At 41.6% G+C, this 20,618-nt stretch overlaps 1 long non-coding RNA gene across 1 annotated transcript in view; it reads left to right on the forward strand.

Moving 5' to 3' along the window:
* LOC140739618 (uncharacterized) overlaps positions 1–18,743 on the forward strand; it is a 31,760-nt gene extending 13,017 nt beyond the window's left edge. The window contains exons 2-5 of the long non-coding RNA XR_012101693.1: positions 10,967–11,030; positions 12,500–12,577; positions 16,839–16,895; positions 17,607–18,743. This is a non-coding gene — a long non-coding RNA (uncharacterized lncRNA). The remainder of the gene's footprint in view (positions 1–10,966; positions 11,031–12,499; positions 12,578–16,838; positions 16,896–17,606) is intronic.
* The last annotated feature ends 1,875 nt before the right edge of the window (positions 18,744–20,618 follow it).

Genomic DNA, 20,618 nt, shown 5'->3' on the forward strand with positions numbered 1-20,618 from the left:
AAGTCCACAATCAATTCCTTGATCTTGTTGATGTTGTACAAGGTTGTTGCAACACCAGTCAACCATCTGAGATATCTCACTCCTGTACACTGCCTTGTCACCATCTAAAATTGGCAAATATGTAGATGGCATTTGAACTGTGCTTAGTCGGTTTTGGGTGTAGAGAGAGTAGAGCAGTGGTCTAAGCACGCATCCTTGAGGTGTGCCAGTGTTGATTCAGTGAGGAGATGTTACTTATGATCCACATAGGTTGTGGCCTCCTAGTGAGGAAGTCAGGTATCCAGTTTCAGATCAAGGCCCAAGTATTGGAGATTATCGACAAGATTGGATGGTATGAGTTTTCTGGACAGAGCTATAATCAATAATCAGCAGCCTGACATGGATCACCTGGGCAATAGTAATACCCAAGGCCTAGTAGAGAGCCAGTGAGACTGCATCTGCTGTTGACGTTTTTGGAGTGATAGGCAAATTGCAGTGGATCCAGGTGCCTATTTAGACAGGAGTGGTGGGCTAAGCATACATCCTTTGGGTCTACTAGTGTTGCTAGCCAGCAAGGAAATGTTATTTCCATTACCCAGTTTCCCTAAGTTCCTCTTGCACAAAGAATCTGTCTCTTTTGTTCTCCATCAGTCTACACATGCTTTCACTCTCTCCCTCTCTCAACATGCAGCACCTGTTTCTGGAATGACTACACTCTTGTAACTGGAAGAGTGCAGTTTGTATTATGCATTTGGTCCTTCAATGGCTACCTTCAAATGCCTTAGCTACAAGGTTCAGTGCAGTTACTATGAAATTGTGCAGTAGATCAAAAAACAATAGTTCATATTATTAACAGACACAGTGTGTTAAAACACAGGGGAAACCCATCAATGCTGTTGGATGTACCTTGCACTGGTAAATTGTTGGATTTGTATAATCAGTATTGGGGTTAGACACAAATTCCTGTAACACCATTAGATGTAGGCAAGTAATATCTATATATTTCAGACAAATGAGCAGTTATTGTACATGTCAAATTGTATTTCCATATTTAAAATGATCTAACTTTGTTTACTTTGAGACCAGTCTGCAGGAACCCAAGCATTCAGACAAAGTTTGTTGATTAAATACTTTCCTTCAGAAAATTCACCATGACCCTTTCCATTCAAAATTGCCCACAGCCTTCCTCAAAGGTTACCTGCAATATATGATTCACTCAGCAAAGAACAGAGTTCTCTGTCCTAGAACCTATGATTGAGAGGTGGTGACTCATATCTTCGTCATTTGCATGGTCACGATTGAATTCAATGCTCCAACAGGAATTGTACTTCAAAATTACTTCATGTTATTTTTGTATGCATTAAACACAATGCAGACATGTTAACACTTAATATTATGATTTAAAATTGCTTTGCCCTGAAAGAAACTACATTTTCCAGAAGATGTTTTACAGTGTACTCTTTAAAAAGCTGCTCAATTTTCCTCACAACAATACTTGGCATAAACTTTTTACAGGTAACAAATAATGACTATAGAATATGCATTGGTGATGAAGACAGAGGAATAATGATATAAATAATAGAGGAAAATTCACCAGTTGAAGAGTGCTGTGGGATTACATCAAATTGAAGGCAGCAGTAGTTTATCATGGTCTCGGAAATTGCTCCTCCCATTGAATTAACTCGCTCTGGATAGTGTTTAACCCCGTGTGCCATTTACTGTATTTGGGGGTCAAGGAGCCTGGATAATAGCAGAACTAAACTGCATTGAGATCTGTAATTTTCACATGATGTGTATTGCACACACTGCTGTGATATACAGTCTAAACAATTTGGCTCTAATCAGTAGGTGAGAGAGGAATATTGAGTTGTTTCTTAAAGAAAAGCCCAGCTGAGAGGTTTTCAGTCACATTGAGCTGTTGCTTCACCTAATGCTGGAAATGTTGAAAATGGCTCTGGGTTTTGTATGGACGGTTTGTCTTTGTGGCTACAGGCTGACATTGCAGGTAATAAACTATGACTTCAGTACAGTATCCAAGCCCAGGTTTGGTGTTTAAAAACAGAATGTGCTGGAAATGGTCTGCAGGTAAGGCAGTATCTATGGGGAGAGAAACAGAATCAATGTTTCAGGCCAAAGAATATACTCTACGCTATGCCATAGTACTTGATTATCATAAGTGTAAGCTTTCAAAAGGGGCATGAAGCTACAAGCTTGTGAGAGATTCTGCTTTTGCTGCAAATCATGAGCTTAAGAGAAGATAATGAACCTTTAATGTAGAGTCTCAGTCCACTACATCAACAGTTTATTTCCTTCCATAGATGCTGCCTGACCTGCTGAGCTCCTGTGTGTGTGTGTGGGGTCATGTGAGTTCATTGCTCAGGTTAACAATTACAGCAACACTGTTTAATAGGGGCTGACCAATGGTTAGCCTCCAACCATTGACACCGAGCCAAATTATCTGGCAATGCTGTTCATTGCTGACAGAGAACATCCTTGTGCATGGCAACAAATTCATCTACATCAATGACCGCCTTTTCACAAGTACTTTGTTGGCTGTAAAATGCTCTAATGTGTTAAGATTGTAAAAGTTGTTACAGACCTTTGGGGGGGGGGGAAAAAAAACTAGTAGCAACATGTTACAAGTAGGTTGCCATGGAAGTGTTGCAGTTAGCATGATGGAATTGCAGCTCTGGGCATGCAGTTTGGAGTTCAATTCCAGTGCAGGCTGTAAGGAGTTTGCTTGTTCTCTGCATGACTGTGTGGGTTTCCTGGGGTTCAGTTTTCCTCTCACAGTCAGAACATACACAAATTGGAAGGTTAATTGGTCACTGTAAATTGTCCTGTGATTAGGCTAGGATTAAATACGTGGGTTGCTGAGCAGCACAGCTCATTGGACCAGAAAGGTCTATTCTTCATTGTATCTCTAAATAAAACAAAAGTAGCTATTAGTGTAATCAGGTGAGACACTTTTTTAAAGCGATCACTAGGACTAAAAACACAAAGGGAATAAGGTCGAGAGTGTTGCAGCATGTACGATTCTATGGGAGTATAGAATAACCAGGCAAAGATGTTGACATGTTTCCTCTCGTGAGGGAGTCTTCGACAGAGATTAAACTAGTTTTAAATGACTGCTGATGTATATTGTAACTGAGATGCTTTGGATTCTTTTTCGTACAGAGTAACAATTCTCTGCTCCGGTGGGTTGTGGAGTCTGAGATACTCGTGTTTTTAAATAGGCATGCTTTTTTAAAAAAAAATGAAACCAGGATATCACTTGAGCCACAGCTCCTTGCAGAAAATTATCTTCCTGGCATTAACTTAGAATTTTTTTATTGCATAATGACAAAAGTAGGAGTGAAGATCTTCCCACCAGGAAGGTCTCAAAGCTCTTCGCTTTTTGGATTCCAGACCTAACCAATTCCCCTCTACCACCACTCTCCTCCGTCTAGCAGAATTAGTTCTTACACTCAATAATTTCTCCTTTGGCTCTTCCCACTTCCTCCAAACCAAAGGTGTAGCCATGGGCACCCGTATGGGTCCGAGCCATGCCTGCCTTTTTTTTTTTGCTGGCTTTGTGGAACAGTCCATGTTCCAAGCCTATACGGGTATCCGTCCCCCTCTTTTCCTTCGCTACATCGATGACTGCATTGCCACTGCCTCCTGCACGCATGCTGAGCTCGTTGACTTCATTAACTTTGTCTCCAACTTTCACCCTGCCCTCAAATTTACCTGGTCCATTTCTGACACCTCCCTCCCCTTTCTTGATCTTTCTGTCTCCACCTCTGGAGACGGCTTATCTACTGATATCTACTATTGGTCTACAGACTCTCACAGCTACCTGGACTATTCCTCTTCCCACCCTGTCTCTTGCAAAAATGCTATCCCCTTCTCACAATTCCACCATCTCCACCACATCTGCTCTCAGGATGAGGCTTTTCTTTCCAGGACCAAGGAGATGTCTTCCTTTTTTAAACAAAAGGGCTTTCGTTCTTCCATCATCTACTCTGCTCTCAAACGCATCTCTCCCATTTCCCTCACATCTGCCCTCGCCCCATCTGCCCACCACCCCACTCGGGATAGGGTTCCCCTTGTCCTCACCTACCACCCCACTAGCCTCCAGGTCCAACGTATAATTCTCCGTAACTTCCGCCACATCCAACAGGATCCCACTACTAAGCACATCTTTCCCCCTCTTGTCCACTCGTCCTCCCCATCCCTTCTCATTGATCTCCCTCCTGGCACTTATCCTTGTAAACGGAACAAGTGCTACACCTGCCCTTACACTTCCTCCCTCACCACCATTCAGGGCCCCAGACAGTCCTTCCAGGTGAGGCGACACTTCACCTGTGAGTCGGCTGGTGTGGTATACTGTGTCCGGTGCTCCCGGTGCGGTCTTTTATATATTGGTGAGACCCGACGCAGACTGGGAGACTGTTTCGCTGAACACCTATGCTCTGTTCACCAGAGAAAGCAGGATCTCCCAGTGGCCACACATTTTAATTCTGCATCTCATTCCCATTCTGGTATGTCTATCCATGGCCTCCTCTACTATCAAGATGAAGCCACACTCAGGTTGGAGGAACAACACCTTGTATACCAGCTGGGTAGCCTCCAACCTGATGGCATGAACATTGATTTCTCTAATTTCCGTTAGTGCCCCTCCTCCCCTTCTTACCCCATCCCTGATATATTTAGTTTTTTTCCCCCTCCTTTTTTCTCTCTCTCTGCCCATCACTCTGCCTGTTCTCCATCTCCCTCTGGTGCTTCCCATCCCATGATTCTTTCCCTTCTCCAGCTCGGTATCCCTTTTGCCAATCACCTTTCCAGCTCTCAGCTTCATCCCACCCTCTATCTATCCCACCTTCTATCATTTTGCATTCCCCACCCCCCTTACTTTCAAATCTTACTATCTTTCCTTTCAGTTAGTCCTGATGAAGGGTCTCGGCCCAAAACGTCGACAGTGCTTCTCTCTATAGATGCTGCCTGGCCTGCTGTGTCACACCATCATTTTGTGTGTGTTGAGTGAAGATCTTTGCCAGGACTGTTGATCTTTGGCTCTATTGGGCAGGTGGAATACATCCAGGATTTTCTTGAGATGTGGCAGAATTTTCCATGGGGATAATTGCTTTGTGGTAGTTGGAACTGGAAAGTTATTAATTAGTAGGCAGCAAGACTTTGCCCAACAGAGATCAAAGAGCATCAGAAGTGGGGTTGCAGGTAACTTGTCCTTCTTTTGATGCTCTGCTCCACCCAGCGAAGGTGGGCCTGCACCTGTGGCTTAACCACAACTACCAAAGGATTTATCACTCCAGGCCTGCCAAGCATTGGTCAGAGGCCAGTGAGGAACATTAGTTCTTTATGGTGGGTTCCTGAAAATTCCTCAGTTTCAATTATATTTAGCCAATCCAGTGCCAGGCTTCTGGCATGCAAGAATTCACCATGGCCATATAGATATAAACATGCATCTGCTACCTGCAGGAATGCAAGGTTACAAGAATATAGAAGCAGAAGTTGGCCACCAGACCCCTCCAGCCTATTCCCAATTCAAGGTCATTGTGTGGCTGATTTGCCTAAGGCCTCCATTCCTCTGCCACACCTGTTCCATGTAGCACTGATTCTAGATTTTTAAAAAGTTGGTTAAGTGGCCCAGCACCCCAGACTCCACAATCCTCTGGGAAAGAGAAATAGTCTTTCCACCCTCTATGAACAGAAATTCTAATGCATCTCAGCTTTAAATTCCTGCTGGCATGCGTTATAACTTGTGTCCTCTTGTTGAAACTCTTACCAGTGGAAGAATGTCACTATTTAACCTATCATGTTCCTTGGGAAGTTTCCCTTTTGACTTCTCCCATTCACGCTCATGACCTTGCACTTTCCTACATTAACATCTCTTGGCCAAGTGTTTCCTTTCCCATTCAACTTATCTATATCCATTTGTAGAGTCCAAATATCCTCATTGCAGAATGCTTTCCCAACTATTCCCAGAAATCTAGGATAACTCTGCCATTTCTCCAAGTCTTTTATGGATAGCACCAAGGAATGATCTTTGGAGGAACTTCACTAGCTTATTTCAGTTATTTTGGGGGAAACAAATTTATTCTGTTTGTGTCTTCTGTAATAATCAGTCTCTAGCACACATTAACACCCTTCCTTGGTACCAAGAGACTGTATCCATTGAAGGATCTCAATACATGCCCTCTGAAAATACAAGTCAACTGGAGCTGTAGCATCAAGTCTGCTTGTTAAATTCTCACTGAACTAACATATTTGCCAAATGCTGTTTCCTTTCACAAAACCGAGTTAATTCAGTTTTCTAAATGACTCCCTTTTTTGAATTGGTTCCACGCCTGCACCCCCTAACTCCACTACACTTTATTACCTGTCAGTCACCTTGTGTGCAGCCTTGCGTCACTTTATGGACATACAATCAATCTATTTGTATAGCCTCTCATGTATTTAGTGTTTTTCTTGATCATTGTTGTGTTCTTTATCTTTCATGTTTTGTTTTTGTGCTCAATCTGATCTGGAGTAAGAATTATTTAATTCTCCTTTACACTTGTGTACAGGAAATAACACTAAATGATTTTGAATCTTGATTCTAACATCTTTCAAACAATAAATGTTAAGTCAACTGGTCTATAGTTTCCCCTCCTTGAATAATCTTATCATATTTGAGTTTTCCAGCCCACTGCTGTCCTCCCCGGAGCTTACGGAGTTCAGGAGAAGTTCAATATACACAGTGGCCACTTAATCAGGAGTGAAACCCTGTGCGGTCTTCTGTTGCTGTAGCCCATCCACTTCAAGATTCAACATCTGCATTCAGAGATGGTCTTCCGCACTTTTGTAATGCATGGTTATTTGAGTTACTGTCACCTTCCTGTCAGCTTGAATTGGTCTAGTCATTCTCCTCTAACCTCTCTCATTAATGAGGTTTTCAGCACAGATTTCCTGCTCACTGGATGTTTTTATTTGTTCTTCACACCGTTCTCTGAGACAGTTGTGTATGGAAGTGCCAGAAGTTCAGCATTTCCTGAGATTCTTCACCACTCTATCTGACACCAACACTTGTTCCAAAGTCAGTTACTTGGATCACATTTCTTCCCCATTCTGATGTTTGGTCTGAATCTCTTGACCATGTCTGTGTGCTTTTATCCATTGAGTTACTACCACATGATTGGCTGATTTAGACACTCGCATTAACGAGTAGGAGTACCCAATAAAGTGGCCATTGAGTGTATATGGGCAGAGGGGCACTCTAATTGCCTGGTTAGCTATTTTTAAAAAAGAGTTTAAGTAGATATGACACGAACCTTTGAAATGCTTTATGTCACTGAAGTTGCTTTTATATCAGTGTCATGGTAGCCAGCACCATCGGATCCTGGTCTAGGGGGTACCCACTGGTGCCAAAGACCTACCAGTTGTTGAGTATTGGGTCCTGCAAAGCCAGAGCCACTAGTTATGCTTGAGTTCCAGGGTGATCACTCCTTTCCTATACTTGACACTCACAATTGCAAATGGACTTGGCAGGCTTCTGAGATTTTGCCTCAGAATTCACAGGCTGGTGGACCAAAAGGCTTGCTTCCAAGATGAAGGATTTTGTGAAAACAATAACAGTTTTGATTATATTTTCACTGGTACATTGATCCTTTGTCACTGCCATCTGTGAACAGGAAGCTAACTGTGGGTGATATTTTCATGGCACCTATCCACAGCAGATGCAAACAGCATGTCATGCACGGTTGTTTCTGTATTGTTTATTGGCAGCTTCGGTTGTGTCTCTCATATCTAGAGGATGGGAGCTAGTGGACTAAAAGCAGTATTATTCCTCGTATTAGTCACCCATCTCCTTTCTCAACCCTCCTTCCATTCTTCAGTAGCCTTGGATAGTAATTTTGAGTAGGGATCATGCAGGGGTGCGTGGGCAGTTTATCTTGTTAATTTATTCTGCCTTCCCTTTCTACGGACTCTGTCTACACTTCCTGCCTTGGTAAAACAACCAACATAATCAGAGGTCCCTCCCAGCCCAGTCATTCATTCTTCATTCCTCTTCCATTGGGCAGAAGATCCAAAAGCCTGAAAGCACAACAGCTTCTACCATGCTGTTATGAGAATTGAACAGTCCCTTAGTGCAATAAGGTGGTGTAACCTCACAATTTACCTCATTATAACCATGCACCTTATTGTCTGCCTGCACTGGACCTTTCTCTGCGACTCTAACACTGTTATTGTTTTCCTTTGTACCTCTACCTTAAAGCAGTGTTCTGATAAGTTGATGTAAAATTTGAGGAGAGAAGAAGTGAGTGGCATCTCAATTCTCAAGCTATTCTCTATCTTAGTGATGTGTGCCCTTGGTTCTCTGACTACTGCTGATGCCACACTGCTACTAATAGTAATTGTACAGGAACAACTACATGCAGCCCCCAGCCTGAGTCACTATTCAAAGCACCTCCTGCCATGTTAGAACTTATCAATAGTAAAATCTTACTCTTTTGCTGAACAACCTAATGTTAAACAGTAGGACTGCAATTAAATTTAATAAGCTCAGTCTTATAACAATGGAAGTTTTTGTAGCCTTTTTATATTTCTTGTTAGATTAAGCCTGTGTTCTACATTCCATTTCTTTTTGCAAAGTGTTGATCCTCCTTGGGTGAACTTAGAGTCCAGAGTTCAAAATCACACTGACTGTTTCAGAATATAAATTAGAATATAAAAGGAAACTAAAAGCCATTATTAATAAAAGTAGTGAACCAGTTTAACATGAGCAGCAACTTGGCAGTTTAATCATTAATATTCTTGAGGATGGAAACTTTTTTTTTCTTTGTCCAGTCCGGCCAATATTTTTCTGGAAAGTCTAGACCAACATCAGTGTAGCAGACTCATAGCTACGCTCTGCATTTGCCCAGTCAGCTACACAACCCTGTAAAATGAATCCTGCCATTGCCAATGGTGTCAACGTTGTAGTATTATGTTATAGTTAATGTATGCAAATGCCCATAGAAATAATTAAAGAAAAAGTTATTATGTTTTTCCTTCACACAAAATCTGAAAAAGATATTAAACTGATTCTAAGTATGTATACCTTTTGGAAAAAGCTGACCATGCCCAAATGATTTGAAAAGCGCTGTTATATCTGCCCTCCCTCACAAATGATTCTGTGAGGTATAGTTGTGGGGAACACCTATTCCTGCCTGTCAGGTTGTGTGCCTTTGTCCTACAATCCTTATGATGATGATCCCACGATGACATTGGAGGGTGGGGGGAAGAAGCTGCGAAGACTGGTGGCTTCATTATCTCTAAGAATCAGCACTGGAGTTCCTGGATTCCTGCAAGTCTGCTGTCAGTTAATTTCTCCAATCACTGTTCTCTCTGTATACCTCTCCTCCTCTCCAAGCTAATTTTTCCCTTTCTCTATTCTCTCTGTCAATTGCCCTTAACAAAGTAGAGCTGTTAACTTTAAAGATGCATGTTAGTTCTCCAGAAACGTAAAAACGTATTTCTTAGATCCTGCTTAAGATAGTGACAGAAAAATGGCATTATTAATTTGTCTTTTAATTTCATTATTCCTTTGCACTTGTAACTTATAGAAGAAATGAAAGTAAGGAAAACTTGCTGCTTTTCTGATATTCCAGAATCATTTAATTAAGTAATTAAGATCCTGTTGAACGTCATTGCTGACAGATATCTCAGGTGACAAATGCCAGGTTTATGGGAGTAGTGATTTTAGAAAGGCATATTACTCCAGAATATGTTTAATTTAATTAGACATATCTACAAGTTACTGCCAGATAGCTACTATTGTTATCAGTGTTGACAATTGTTCATTGTGCTCAGAGACAGTCTGTCTGTTAACTTTTCAAGACTAATTTCACCCCACATTCTCCATTCCTAGTGAAATTGTTGGTCTGTATTTGCCTGAAGTAACCCACCCCTCCTTCCCAATTTGAGCTTCTGTAACAATTCCTGCTGAGATATATTTTTGTTGACATCTGTTAGTTCCATCAATGTTTGCTCATGTTGAAGATGCTGTGAGTATTTCTGATGTGACATCATTGTCATGATTTTTGTGGAAGATTTTTTGCTGATGACTTGTGTCATGTCATGTTTGGGCTAAGTTGTATCTTAGTACCTTCTGTAATAATTTGTTTTGAGGCATGATTTTATATTGAGATGCTTTTGGGCTGACTAGTGTTTAGATATTTTGTTTAGTAATTCAGAGGAATTTGGTGTGATACTTTGCTATTCCAGATGGTTTAAAAGTGCATCCCGGTTATGTGGGGTTGAGTTTACTTGTTGGTCAAAAGCCACTTCCGTCGTGCCGATTGTCAATTCACCCATTTAAAGTTTGCAGCAGCTTTTTCCCATTGGTTATGTACACGACGCTGGAAGAACTCAGCAGGTCAGGCAGCATCCGTGAGAAAAGAGTAGCCAACGTTTCGGGCCGAGACCCTTCATCAGGAATGGGGGGGAAGAGAGGGCTGAAGCCCAGTAATAGAGATAGGGGAGTGGATTGCCTTGTTTTCTGGTTTCAGGCACCCCAGGAGTATAAGAATAGCACACGAGGGAGGCTCTGTCTCTTTCATTTGTCCCCGGGGTCTGTTTCACACTGGGGACTCGACCAATGCTGAAGAACCATTGAGAAAGTATGCTGCAGATATCGAAGGGCCCTGGTGCACTCTTAGCTAAGTGTCTGTTTGTTGGATATTTAGTTTTGTAGTTTGTGCAACTTGAAGACTTGGATGTTTGGTCAAATCTTTTACTGTTTACAAATAAATGATTAATATGTTTATTTGTAATCCTTGGCTTCTGTCTCTCTCACCAAACCTGTGAACCTGCTTCCCCATTTCTATCACAGGATACTCTGATACCTCCTGCTGTGTCTGTGATATGGAACTTTAGAGTTGCCACCATAGTATTGAGAAAAATTTGAATAGTTTTGCCCACTTGAGTCTTAATACCAATTTTCTTCTGTATTTTTATTCTGCTAAAGGGAGAAGTCATAACATTTAACACGTAGAACTCCTACATACGCCTAGAACAAGATGGAGAAAAAGGTAAGACTACAACTTCTACAGTAAATCCTCGTTTAGGAAAGACTGGTGCTACATTACAAGTTTGCCAAGCCACCGAAAACAAAACCATGTGGTGATGGGTGTAACTTTTAAACTCATTAAAGCTTGTTCGCTCTAGTTACAGTATCTACAGTGTAAGAATAGAACACTACTGACACTTTTGTTCCTTGTACAATTTTAACTTTGCAGTTTGCAGTTAACTATGATACTGTAACCAAATAGTTTTAAGTTGTGTGTAACAGCTTCTGCAAATATTTTCAAAAGTTATTACAAACTACCTAAACCACTTTAAATGTTTAGCACTATTTGATTGGCTCCCAACTGGGCCAATAATTTGAAAGGGATTTTTCTTTGTATAGTCAGTCTTTGTCTAAGGCTCTTCTATGAGTGTGACCAGCTAATTTGACTCAGTTTGGATGTTTATAACTCTGTTCTTTATTCTCATTCATAATTATTATGGACACAATCAATACTTGATTTATTTTCTCAGTCACATTCTCCACGCTGTTAGATTTCCTTCATTTATATTTTGTTAGAGATGGTCTAAGCTGCTGCTAAGCTGAAGTGTGAATTACTTGTCTTGAGTAAGACGATCATGTCAAGTCTCATCACAGTCATAATTGTCATGAAAATAGGCCCTTCAGCACAGCTTGTCCATGACAACTAAGTACCTACCTGAATTGTCCCACTTGGCCCAAATTCCTCTAAACCTTTCCTATCACGTACCTGTCCAAATTTTTTTTGTGTGCAGTGTTATTGCACCTGTCTCTACCACTTGTTCGAGTAGCTCTTTTCACCGATTGCAATTCCCTTGCAATTTGTCACTTGTCGCAAATCACTGCATCAGAGTTTTCAAAAAATTAGGTGGTTTTCCACATGTGTGTTGTTTTTCTAAAAAAAAAAAATCTTGAAAAGATTGATGTTTTTTTTCATTTCTGAATCGGGTAGGTAATTCCAAGCCTCAACTTTTTACACTTTGACAACAAAGATTTTTGTCCTCACCATCCAGCTGGTGTAGCAGATAACTGTCAAACAGTATGTACAAAAGTCTTTTAGTCTAAATCTGGAGCAAATTGTAACATTAAATGCTTGGAAACGTGTTACGCAAAAGAGCTATTTTCTAAACTTGGTCTAACTGTGCATGAAAATGACAGGGAAAAAAAACTGAAGAAGCTGGAGGTCTGATATTTCTAAAAGAATAGAGGATGCCAAAAACATTCAGCAGGTTAGGCCAGATCTGTTCAAAGAGGAACAGGGTTGACATTTTGGGAAGATTGCCCAGCTAAATATTCCCAGTGTTTTTCTGTTTTATTTCAGATTTGCAGTGTTTATAACTTTTATATGTTATTGTACATGGGAATAATTAGCAGAAATGTTTCCAGTTTCACACATGGAAGTTGGTCATCTTCAATGCATTTTAACATTTTTTTGACCCTCTGTTTATCCCTCAGAATGAATTGCCTTCACCTCAGAAGCAGAGTGTCAAGAGTCGGTCAAGATCTACCGATGAGATTGTGCAAGCAAAAAAGGTCCTTATTCATAAATAAACCCTCTCTGTATATCTCCAGACTAAGAGCAGTTGTGCCTACTGTAAAATTCATGTTATGGTTCAAAATGTATTTCTATCCTGGCTTCTCCAAGTCTTGTTGTTCCAAACTTGTCATCAATAGTTGGCAGTTTATTCTCTTGTGTTCATTATTTTTTCATGTCAATAGTGGGGCAGGAAGTCATCTTGTCAATGACTGTTCCAATACTGGCTCAGAATAATCAGGAACTCTGGTTTGTTTTCCCATTTATTTTCTTTAGCTAACTTCCTAATTTATGTCTTAAGTAGTTAGGGATGGCATTGATAATTTAGAATAAAAAAAACTCCTTTTTCTCCCAATCTTTTTAAATAGAGACAACTTTCGTTTGGTCGCAATAAACAGACAAGGTGACAGTAGATCAATTAACTTACTGGATCAATAATCCAGAGACTGGACTGACAATTCAGAGACCCACTCTTAAATCCTACCATAGAAGCCTTGGAGTTTGAATTTGGTTACAATTACATCCACATTTCTCCCCTCCGCTCGTTCTTTAATGGCTCCCTGAACCACGGAACCACAGTTTTGTTGCGTACCCTTCCTACAACCCCACTCTCTTTCTCTCGGAGAGCAACAATCTCAGCTCTGTTGGGCAAATTCAAGGCCTGAGGCTCCTTCAGCAGTACCCCTTGGATCCCCAATACCTGCTTCACTCACATTCACATCTTGTCCCTGAACACAGACTGAATTTGAGTAGTTAATCTAATGGGTATGGCTGCCAGGTAACTCTTTCTCCCCCACCCCCCCCAGATGTAACAGTGTTTGAAGCTCAGATTTCAGGTCATCAAATTTGAACCCAAGTTCCTTGAGCAGCCAACATTTGCTGCAGATGTGATCGCTGGGAACCACAGTGGTTGGGGTCCACCAGCTCCCACATCATGGAGAAACAACATATCACCTGATCATGCAGCCTATTTTATTTAATTTGTTTGTAAATTTTTTCACTTAACTACAACAGTACAGTGCAAAAATCTTAGGCGTTTGTATATGGCTAGGGAGCCCAGGACTTTTGTACTGTACAATTTTATGTATTGATTCAAAGATTCAAAAACTTTATTGTCATTCTAACCGTACATCAGCTCTGCAGGGCTGAATGAGACAGCGTTTCCCAGGAGCAGTGCAATCATAACATAACAAATGCAACACTAAATAATAAACATAACAATAAATAGTAAAACACAACAGCCACATGTCAGTTTAAAAAAAAACAAGTTTTAAGTGTCCAGTGCAAGTTAAGTGTCCAAAGCAGAGTCAGGTAGAGCAGCTGTTTAGCAGTCTGGCTGCCTGTGGGAGGAAGCTGTTTAGTAGCCTTGTGGTTTTAGTTTTGATGCTCCTGTAATGTTTACCAGATGGCAGAAGAACAAACAGTTCATGGAGAGGGTGTGAGGGGTCTTTAATGATGTACCATGTCTTCTGTGGGCATTGACTCTGAAAGAGGTCTTGGACAGAAGGTAGGGAGACCCCAATAACCTTCTCTGCTCCCCTAACCACCCTCTGCAAGGCTTTTTTGTCGGCAGCACTGCAGCTGGAGTACCTGGTTAGCACACTCTCAATCACGCCTCTGTAGAATGTAGTTAAGATGTTAGTGGGGAGTGATGCTTGTTTCAAAGTGCAATCTCTGCTGGGCTCGTTTCACAATCCCAGTGGTGTTCCTGGACCAGGTGAGATTGTCCGAGATCTGCACCCCAAGGAACTTGATGTTTTCCACTCTCTCCATTGTGGAGCTGCTGATGCTGAGGGGTGTGCGCTCAGGCTGAGACCGTCTGAAATCGACGATCATCTCCATGGTTTTGGTGACATTAAGCATCAAGTTGTTGTCACTGCACCAGCTCTCTAGGTGTTTGACTTCCTCCCTGTACGTTGTTTCATCATTTTTGCTGATGAGCCCCACCACTGTGGTATCATCAGCAAATTTAATGATCAGGTTCTCCTTGAATCTGGCTGCACAGTCATGTGTTAGCAGTGTAAACAGCAATGGGCTGAGCACACAGCCTTGTGGGGATCCAGTGCTCAGTGTGATGGAGTCAGAGATGTTCCTACCAACACGGACTGACTGTGGTCTCTCTGTCAAGAAATCCAGAATCCAGCGACACATGGCAGTGTTAAGGCCAAGCAGCGACAGTTTCTCCACTAGTCTCTGCGGGATGATGCTATTGAACTCTGAACTGAAATCAATGTACAGGATTCTGGCATAAGTGTCTTTGTTGTCCAAGTGAGAGAGAACTGTGTGCAGTGTGGTGGATATTGCATCCTCCGTAGAGCGATTTGGACGATAAGCAAACTGTAGCGGATCCAGCGATGAGGGGAGGCTGGCTGGGATATGAGGCTTGACAAGCCGTTCAAAACATTTCATCATTATGGGGGTTGGGGCAACGGGACGGTAATCATTCAGACAGGCTACAACTGATTTCTTTGCTACAGGGATGATTGTGGAGATTTTGAAGCATCTGGGGACAATGGCTTGACTAAGGGAGATGTTGAAAATGTCTGTCAGGACATCTGCTAATGCATCAGCACATTCCTTGAGCACACGTCCAGGGATGTTGTCAGGACCTCCCGCTTTTTGTGGGTTAACCTTGGCAAAGGTCCTCTGTGTTTGTTCTAAATCAGTGATTGGAGCTGGCTGGTCAGATGGTAAGAAGGGACTGGCTCTCCCCCTTGCTGTAATGTTTGATGCTTCGAAGCGTGTAAAGAATTTGTTAAGCCTGTTAGGAAGAGAGGCGTCGCTGTCATCAGTTTTCTGCCTGATCTTGTAGTCTGTGAGAGCTTTAATTCCCTGCCACATCCATCTGGTGTCACCTGTGTCACAGAAGTGTCCATGTATTTTGTCCGCATAGGCCCTTTTCACTTTCCTGATCCCTAGTGAAAGCGCAGTCCTGGCTGAGCGAAGCGTACTCCTGTCCCCCGATCTGTAGGCTTCAGTAGTGATCGCACCTCTGTTGTCATCCATGGCTTTTTATAACCATGTGCGGTGAAGGTTTTCATCACAGCGATATCCTCCGTGCATTTGGCTATGTAGCTGATTACTGCCGCCGCATACTCCTCAATGTCTGTATGGTCATCATAGGAGGCTGCTGTTTTGAATATGTCCCACCCAGTCTGTGTGCAAAAAACAGTCTTGTAGTGCTGAGGCTGCTCCTTTTCACTGCTCTCACACGTTTAAGCAGTGGTTTATATGCTGGTGTTAACATGACAGATATGTGGTCAGAGTGGCCAAGATGTATTGCCACAAAAAACAAATTTCATGAGGTGTGATAATAAACCTTATTCTGATATGGCCCTCTATTGTGAACTCAGAATGGGAAGGAGGCAGGGAGAGGGGGAATCATGGTTGGGGGGTGGAAGGGGAAGAGAGGGAGTGGGAAGCACCAGAGACATTTTTTTAATGATCAGTTGCTTGGAATCAAATTACCTACTGTCTCAAGGCTGGATGTGCCTGAACTCGCACCACTCAACGTTCCTGGCTCTAATTCTCTACCATCTGTCCCGTACCCCTCCCATGGCACTGTACCCTCACCATTCCCAATGTCCTTGCTCCTGCTAGATTTACAAATTTACTTTCTGCTCCATGTTGACAAATACAGTATTGTAGAAAAGTCTTGGGCACCCTGGCTATATATTTATGTGTGCCTAAGACTTTTGCAGAGTACTGTACATAAAAAGGGGCCTGTTTCAGCAGTAGGTGAATTGCAGTGAGCCAGAATCCTGCTATAGGAAGGAAATATTACAATCGAATCAACCTTGTCCTTATTAAATGGTGGAGCAAGTTTGAAGGGCTGAGTGGCCTACACCTGCTCCCATTTTGTCTCATGACATCAAAAGAGTATTTATTTCATTTGGGTGCACTGTCACAGTCGGAGGTGGGTTCTTTTAATAACTAACTGCCTCAGCAAATTAAGCCCTTTGTGTGTTAATTGACATGGGATATGGATACTAAAGTAGTGATAATTTCAGTTGCATTCTGTTTTTGACTCTCAAAGTGACTGTGGACTGAGACACGTGTTGATTCAGTGCTGAGCCACATGAGCACTGCTGGTACACCAAGCCAATGGCAGGTTGCTGTCAAAACTAGGTCTGTAAAATGTGCCAGCCGCATACATAGGAGGAAGCCTCACTTTACCCTTGTGACATACAGATGTATTTCTTGTCAAAAATGCATTGACTTTCAAGTGACCAGTGACTTTTTTTTTGCATGTGATGATAGGCTTTTCACACACCTCAGATATCCCTGCCTGGAAGACCAGAACTGGAAAAGCTGAAGGTAATTAAAGACGGGGTCCTCCGCTCAATGGTAACCATAATGATTTCACCATTATGCAATTTTGTCATGCATGGTACATGCAGGTATCGAGTTCAATTATCCACATGACAGCCTTCCCCTGTCCTCCTTCCACATGCAACAGCTTTCCCATCCCCTTCCTTATCTAATCTGATCAGCTCAAATTTCTCTGCATTTTGTAAATGGTTTGAGGTCTGTTCTGCAAAAGCCTATGGAATTCCTATTCCTCTGTTATGATAAATGTCCTCTTTCAAATTGAGCAGATCTCAAGAAAACAAATGCAAGCACCTCACCTCTTCTGATTTGGTTTGGAATCCATCGGTATCTGTAATCCCATAGTAATCTCTATGACTAATAACTTCACCTCTTGCTAGTAGAGAATGGTAAATCCAGCTCCAGATGCCCTCCAGTGGATTTAATGTACATTGTTAAAAGTTTAAGAAGTAAGTCAAAACATTTGTCTTTATAGCATTTGACAGGTTTTGGCGAACAATTCGTATAACCACCAACCAAAATCCTATTCTGGAACTCAGTCTTCTGTAGTTCCTGATGGTGTAGATGGTTTGCTTTGTTGAAGGTCTGAGTGTGGTTCACACCTGGCACTGATTGAATTTCCAGTCATAAAGCCAAGCCGATCTGCTTTCGATGACTGGCATTATATTACTAAGACATTCTCTTTCTGGCTGTTTACAGGAAGCTACTGAAAGTGAAGAAGTCCTTTCCACTTCAGAAGATGATGAAGCATTAGTTGAGAAGGCTCAAAATTGACCCAGATTCCTCAATGTCATTGAGTATTGAGTACACAAAATATTCTGACTAGGGACGTAGGCCACAGATGAATAATGTATCCAAGGTCCCTGCCAGCAATTCACAGAAATGTGGTTCCCATACTTTAATGTTTACTTGTCACTGTATATCTTTAATTGTGTTTGTGTCAGTAATCATGATTATTATTGATTGTGTTGTCTGTGGTGGTGGGCAGTGTTTCTTTAATCTTACTTGGTAACTGTATGCAAAAATTAAAGTTGTATTTGGTGGGTGAATCTGCTTAACTGCACTGTCATGGAGAAACATGGTCAAAACTGTGCCACAAATTTTCATCCAATAGTTCAGTTATTTCCCAGACAATGGATGAATCAGCAACATGGTCCTTAACATTACAAATCAAGGTAATTTTTAACTCTCTGCCTAGTAGAGAGTCTTGCATGCCACAAGCAATACTCAGAAATTCAAGGACCACTGCCTACAAATTGCAGCTTAAACTGCACAGTGCCATCCTGAACTTTAGAACTGGCCTCCTGCTATACAGAGATCTTTTTAGCCACTGAAAGTGACAAAACGACTCCTGAAATGTTTACATTGTAAATACAAAGTCCTTGTCTTTGAATTTGAAATTTCATATTCTGGCTTATCTTGATTCACTGTTTTTTCCTCTAGAGATTTTGCCAAAAATGAGCCTTCATTAGTTATGTTTTCATTTATTCTCTTTTTGTTAGTTCTATATTTTTCCTTCGGCTATTCTAAACTGTTCTGTATTGAAGGAATGAAGCTCAAACGCGATTAAATGAAGGGTCGCAGCACAAAACATCAACTATTTATCCCCTCTGTCGATGTTGCCTGAGTTTCTTCGCAATCTGTGTAGTTTTGACTTAAAAAGATACAATGCTGTGATGTCTGCATTCTAAAATGTAACTCTTTGTTGTGCAGTGAAATCAAGTTTATTGTCATTTAATTATACATGTATATTGTCAAATGAGACAACATTTCTCCGAACCAGCATGTAAAACTCCAAACCACTAAAAGCATCAATAAAATTAGTGTTGCATTCTTGTATGTTTGTTCCTGTGCCATGGGAATAAAGTGAGTGACTTTGTTATGTAGATGAATATTTGCAAGTGTTAATGTTTTGCCAGTGGTACTTTGTACTAACAGAAGCAGTTCTGCAGATGCTGAAAATCCAACATACTTGCACATAGGAACTCAGCAGTTCCAACAGCATCTATGCGAAGTAATAAAGAGTCAACAATTTGGGCCAAGACCCTTCAACAAGAGTGGAAAAGGAGGAGGGAAATTAATAAGGTGGGGAGGGGAAGGAGTACAAGCAGGCAGGTAATAGGGGATGATATGTTATGGGTAGGGGAGGGAATGTAGAGAGCAGCTGGGAGTTGAGAGGTGAAAAAGATAAAGGGCAGAAGAAAAAGGAATCTGATAGGAGAGAAGAGTTGATCATGGGAGAAAGAGGGAGGTGATGCAGGTGGGAGAAAGCAAGAGGCTACAATGGGAAAAGAGAGGAGGGGAAAAGGGGTGAAGTTACAGGAAGTTGGAGCCATTGGGTTGAAGGCTACCCAGATGGAATTTGAGTTGTTGCTCTTCAAGCCTCTGAGTGGTCTCAATGATCTGTGGGCCAACATGTCAGAGCGGGAAGTGGAATTAAAATAGTTGGCTACCTAGAAATTCACTCTGCTGCAGGTGGAGTGAAGATGCTTGACAAAGCAGTCTCCAATCTACAGCGGGTCTCACTGATTTCAAATTTGAATTCAAGTTTAATTATCATTGAACCATACGTGCATTCAGCTGAATGAAACCGCATTCCTTTGAGGTCAAGGTGCAAAACATACACGGCACATTCAGCTAAAAGGATTGTTTGGGACTCTGAATGGTGCTGAGGGAGGTTGTGAATGGGCAGGTGTAGCACTTATACCACTTACAAGGATAGTGCCAGGAGCTCTCTGAGGTGGGATGAATGGCACTGATAATTGATGACTATTTGCATGCAATTCCAAAGGGATTCACCAAATATTCCCATTTAGGACTACTACAGCTGAAATCCACAGTAACAGTCATGGGTATTTCAGTAAGCAATTTGTTTTAAGATGCTTAAAAAATCAGTTGATCCTCAAAATTGGTGGGCCCCAGACTGCAGACTTCAGGTCATAAGTACATTTTCCCTTTAAGAAAAAGGAAACATGGAAAACATGTTGATCTGTGCTATGATTGAAAAGCAGAGCCTCAGATGCTGAACTCCCTGCTGGCGAATGTACAGTCTCTGGAAAATAAAAATGGGGACATCAGTGCAGGATTATAGTACCAGAGGGACATCATGGAAACATGACGCGGTAAGGTAAGGTTAAGGAAACAAAGGAGATGCTTTCATGACTGCTTTGAGTCAGTGGACTGGACGATATTTGGAGATTCATCATTGGATCTGAATAAATATGCTACAGTTGTCACCGACTTCATCAAGACCTGTGTGGATGAATATATGCATTCAAGAACAGGATGAGTGTGTGCCTTTGAGAACATAGTAGACATATCCAAACCAAAAGCCATGGATCAACCATGAGGTTCGTAGTCTGCTGAGGACTAGATAGACACACAAAATGCTGGAGGAACTCAGCAGGCCAGGCAGTGTCTATGGAAAAGAATAAAAAGTTGACGTTTTGGGCCAAGACCCTTCTTCAGGACTGAGAAAGAAGGGGGAAGATACCAGAATAAAAAGGTGGGGGGGAGGGGAAAGAGGCTAGTTGAAACTCTTCATCAGGACTGGAATAAAAGACCAGAGTAAAAAGGTGGGGATGAGGGCCTCGTTCTGAAACGTTGACTGTTTACTCTTTTCAATAGATGCTGTCTGGCCTGGTGTGTGTTGCTTGGATTTACAGAATCTACACATTTTCTTATGTTTGTGAGGGCTAGATATGTGGTATT

This window comes from Hemitrygon akajei, chromosome 15 (genome assembly GCF_048418815.1).
Source record: "Hemitrygon akajei chromosome 15, sHemAka1.3, whole genome shotgun sequence".
Classification (NCBI taxonomy): Eukaryota; Metazoa; Chordata; class Chondrichthyes; order Myliobatiformes; family Dasyatidae; genus Hemitrygon; species Hemitrygon akajei.